The sequence below is a fragment of the Gadus macrocephalus genome, chromosome 17 (assembly GCF_031168955.1).
Source record: "Gadus macrocephalus chromosome 17, ASM3116895v1".
NCBI classification, from domain to species: domain Eukaryota; kingdom Metazoa; phylum Chordata; class Actinopteri; order Gadiformes; family Gadidae; genus Gadus; species Gadus macrocephalus.
Genome location: NC_082398.1, coordinates 4,624,928 through 4,629,927, shown reverse-complemented (window position 1 = coordinate 4,629,927; position 5,000 = coordinate 4,624,928). Strand labels below are relative to the sequence as shown.

The following is a 5,000-nucleotide window of genomic DNA, read 5'->3' as shown; positions in this document are numbered from 1 at the left end:
TTTTTAGAAAGGAACTTCAATTCCATTCCCTAAACAAATGTTTGACCTAATAGGTTATTTTCATCATCAGAAAATGATAAGGAGACGTTCACGATGACGTCAGTGCACGCTTCATGCACTACCTGCCCTAAATAATAATAATAATAATAATAATACATTTCATTTAGAGGCGCCTTTCAAGACACCCAAGGTCACCTTACAGAGCATATAGTCATCATAAATCGTTTAAAAAACAAGACATTGTGGAAAAAATAAATAAATAAATAAATAAATAAACATAATAAATAAAAAAATAAAAATAAAAAATAAAAAAGACAAAACAAAACAAACAAACAATCAAAACAGTGATCAGTTAGACGTTGTGTGCGAGTTTGAACAGGTGAGTTTTGAGTTGTGACTTGAAGGTTGTAATGGTGTCTGTCTGACTGTTTTATGTGTGGGGGGAGGGAGTTCCAGAGCCTGGGTGCTGGAAATCACGTTGATAATAAAAAAAAAAAAAAAACTATGAATGCAAGCATAAAGGAAACCCACAACTTACCTATCAATTGGTTTCGCTGCCCTAATCTACTGGCCCACATAGGCCACATCCTGTTCTTGGGTACAGCTCAACCCATTGAACTCGTTGCCGTGTTCATCTTTACCACACTTAAAGGCACCCAGTGCAACTTTATGTAAACATTCAATGAAAAATAAACATTCAATTTCTAGTCTTTTTTACACGTAGTAAGTTTCAATAACTCCATACCATTACATATCGACATTCAAGGAGCAAAGATGAGACGTCGTTGTGTGGTGAGAACTGATAGAAAATCGTAAACAACAACAATCGCCGGTGGGGAGAAGCCATTTTTCCATTGACTGGAAGCCTGCTTTATTTATTGTAGGTTACAAAAAATAAAGAAAATGGCGGCATTGTTGTTGTTATCGATTTTCTATCAGTTCTCACCACACAACGACGTCTCATCTTTGCTGCTTGAATGTCGGTATGTAATGGTATGGAGTTATTGAAACTTACTACGTGTAAAAAATACTAGAAATTGAATGTTTATTTTTAAGCCTCGAAAGTTGCACTGGGTGCCTTTAACGGTTTAGAAACGGTGATGGGATTATCACGCTTCCTGGTTCCGGTGGCGGGATTTGTCTTCGTTGTGCATGAACACTTCCGGCGCACTTCCACCATGGCTGAAACAAAGGCGAGATGTCACTGCTCTCTGTTCCACTTTGTACATCTAACAAACAACACCAACCCTACTTAAGTTTTCATGGATTCCCGACTGAAATGAGTCTAAGGAAGAAGTGGATTCAAGCGGTTCGCCGGGATGAAGGGCCAAACTTTAAAATAAAACAAGGTAGCATGTTTGTTTGTAGCCGGCACTTTAGTGAATCAGACTACAAACGCTACAGCTAGCAACCAACCGGGGTCACACCAAGCGACTGAAAACCGGGTCTGTACCCTCCCGTTTCCAGTGGAACAACTGGGGACTGCCAAGAAGGGGGTCTGTTTATAAAAGAGCATCAACTCGCTTAGGCCATGACGTTCACCCATCCCTTCCCCTGGAGCAACCGCTGCCCTGTGAATAAGAGCCGATGGAGGAGATCTCAGCTTCGGTGGTGATGACAGAACATGATTTCGGTTCTGCTCCTAAACCAGGTTTGTCAGTGTTTGTTAGTGTTCTGAAATATTGGCCTACTATTACCCCATACTGTTCTTAAACCACCTACCTGACAGGATGTACTACCTATGGTTTAATCACAGAATTGGCTATTAGTAGGTTATACCGAGGAGGTAGGTCAACTTTTCAGAACTCAGGCACAACATGTTTAGTCTTATTAATGTCCCAGCATTTGACCAAACCACAATGTGAAAAGCTTCATCACAAGTACAAATGTTGCATTTTATATCTTACTTAATTAATTGTAAAGGTGAATATTGAGCTATAAAAAGCAAAATTTAAAAGCAATATTGAGCTACAAAAAGCAATTTCTTTAGAGGTCCAAACTGCTTCCAATATGCAAGTCACAGCCAAAATCTGGGTTAGATGTTTTAATTTCATCTCATACAGGTGCACTGGATGCTGCTGCTGTAAACATACAGCAATTGGAAGAAACAGTCAAGGAGCTGATGAGAGCTGTCACAGCTGAAAGTGGTTCAAGTGCATTTTCACAGATTCTGTGTCTCAGACGCGGACATCCTTTTTTACACCAGATTCACGTCAAGAGATGTTTTTTGTGACTTCTGGGAGGTTATTCAACCATCTGCCTCCATGTTGGTTTATTGGTCGAAAGCTCAGAAAAAGAAACAAACATTTGAACCCATTTCTCCCAGTCCAACGTGTAGACTGCAACTGGTTGAGTTTTTTCTCTTCTGCTGCCGGGTTGCTGCAGGCCTGCAAGAGAAGGTGCTGGCTGACATGTTTCAGGTCAGTGTGTCCACTGTCTACCATGTTGTTATACCGTGGGCCAACTACCGTTACCTGCTCCTTGGCTCCCTCCCCATCTGGATGAGTAAACTGCAAGTCAAGAACACCATGCCAAGATAATTTGTGCAGTACAGTCCAGATGTCATCATCTTACAAGAACACAACAACCTTTAAGGCCTTGATTGGGATTGCCCCTTGTAGTGCTGTGACTTTTGTGTCAAGTCTCTTCACCGGCTCCATCTCCGACCCAGAGCTGACTGAACGAAGTGGACTGCTGGATTTACTGGAGCCAGGAGATGGCTGCATGGCAGACAAGGGTTTCACCATCGAGAAGCCACTAGCTGATCGTGGGGCAACGCTGATTATACCACCCTTCAAGATGACAGGTAGGCATGAAAGGAATGAACATTTTAAATTAAAACTTTGACCCAAATGTGACCATTAAGATATGCAGACAAATGTTTAAGATGGACTGAAGCACTCACAATAATATTACTAATTAATTGATCTCTAACCACTGCGCAGTTCACTGAAGAGGATGCTCTGAAAACACAAGCAATCGCTCGACTTCGAATCCTCGTAGAAAGAGCAATAGGCAGAGTCAAGGAATACCGCATCTGGGAACACACTGTCCTTTCACCTTGTCTGCGACAGTCAATCAGCTGTGGACCGTCTGCTGTGTGATGACCAACTTCCAGGGACCACTTGATTTAAAAGGCTACATCCCTGTTGAATAGTGTTTCTACTCAAACATGTACCTATAAATATTAAATATAATATATAAATATTAAAACGAGAGGCACTGAACATTTGGATTGGTCCCTTCATTTTTTCCGGAGCTGTAATTTTGTACACTGAAAACATTGTATATATTGAATGACATGTAATGTAATTGAATGAGAAGTCTTTCATCTATAATCAATTTTAAAGTCCAGTCAGTCCATCCTGAAAGTATTCAAAATAATGTTAATATATAATGTAGTAAATGATGTACATAGAAAAAGAGAATGAATTAAATCCTTTTATTCTTTCAGTTCCTTTATTCATTCAGTTCATTTCACATTCATTTCACTTTCTGCTGAAGATACACATTCATATATGTACCAAAGAAGTACAAGTCTACCTTATTTTTCATCTCTTATTTCATCCCTCCAGACTGAGCTGACGCCAAACCGACGTTAGCATAAGCCAACCTACCTAGCGTAAGCTAGCTAGCAGACACTCGCATTCGTAGTCGTTATATTTCTCGAAAAATAAACAATCCCTTGTCCAGTTTGGAGCGGGCTGTTATGGAGTGTTGTTCGGTAAGTCTGTGAACTTCAGAAAACGTGACTTTGGGTACATTTACCAGGGATGTCGTGAAAGTGAACTGCCGGTCCTCCATCATCAGTTCGCCAGAGTGATGAGTGGTTCACCGGATGTCACAGTGCACAATGAACACCGAATGCGGAAGTACTACGTATCAGCGTGATAATCCCCGCGCATTTCCACCACAAGCACACAAGGCTCGCACGGGAACAACACCCAGGAGAGAATTCTGAAACACACCCAAGCTATCTCTCAGCTATTAGTGAGAGAAATGCATGTGAGCATGTTCTGGTGGAATGCACCTGCCTCTCTGCGAGACAGTTTCGATTTTGAAACTCACCCGGCTCATTTCTGACCAATTAGGGGAACTGTTCCCTGATTGGTTCCATTAATAATTCTGGCCTGTCAATCACATGCGTGCACAAAGTGATATCATGGAGCGACCACATAGAGCCGTGTTTAATGCAATGACCCTTCTCAACGGCAAAGACACTGAGGGAGGGAGGGAGGAAGGGAGGGAGGGAGGGAACAGGGAGGGAGGGAGGAAGTCTGGGAGGTACTGAGGGTGTGAGGGAGTCAGGAAAGGATGGAGGGAGGGAGTCAGGAAAGGATGAAGGGAGGGAGAAGTGAGGGAAGGATGGAGGGAGTCAGGAAAGGATGGAGGGAGGGACTAGTGAGGGAAAGGATGGAGAGAGTCAGGAAAGGATGGAGGGAGCCAGGAAAGGATGGAGGGAGTCAGGAAAGGATGGAGGGAGGGACTAGTGAGGGAGTCACGGTGTGAGGCTGAGAGGAGGCATTTGAGTTTCTTCCTTTTTATGCCTTGCCCTCTCTCTTATCATATCTCTTATCTCTTATCTTATCATACCCACAGCAGTTTCAGATTAAGAGTAGGGAGGAGGGAGGGAAAGGCACAGACAAAAATGTGTTTCTGGCAATCAATTCCTCAAACTGCTTTTGCAAAGTTGGCCACTTTATGATGAGAGAGGGTAGTCTGTTTATGGCCTAGAAGTTCCCACGAAGATGTACCACAAAACAAGGGTCCCTTCGTTGACTTCAACAGACCAGAGGCGTTGGTTGTTGTACGGAGCTCATTTCCCCGTCCATTGACACACTAACCATGCCAACTATAGTGCCTCCAGAGAGTTCCTTGTTCACCGTGCGTGGGAGGAGCAGAAGCCTCAGAGTATTAAGGGGTACGGAGGTCTTCAGAGAACAACTAATTATAGGTAAAGCATGGCACAAAGGTTGCTATTCAAGCGCTTCAGACCACGA

The 5,000-nt window shown here is 42.7% G+C and overlaps 1 protein-coding gene and 1 long non-coding RNA gene across 3 annotated transcripts in view; both read left to right on the top strand.

Moving 5' to 3' along the window:
* Positions 1-150, top strand: part of ltb4r (leukotriene B4 receptor) — an 8,790-nt gene extending 8,640 nt beyond the window's left edge. Inside the window, exon 4 of the mRNA XM_060076784.1 lies at positions 1-150. This exon is cut by the window's left edge and continues 2,399 nt beyond it. The gene's annotated coding sequence lies outside the window, so the exon portion shown is untranslated.
* Positions 151-1,128: 978 nt separating this feature from the next.
* On the top strand, positions 1,129-3,227 carry LOC132475640 (uncharacterized). 2 transcript variants are annotated; one of them, XR_009529941.1, is made up of 4 exons: positions 1,129-1,651; positions 2,064-2,420; positions 2,622-2,806; positions 2,946-3,227. It is a non-coding gene; the product is annotated as an uncharacterized LOC132475640 (long non-coding RNA). The 2 variants fall into 2 exon arrangements; XR_009529940.1 differs by having other exon boundaries at positions 1,131-1,651; positions 2,672-2,806.
* The last annotated feature ends 1,773 nt before the right edge of the window (positions 3,228-5,000 follow it).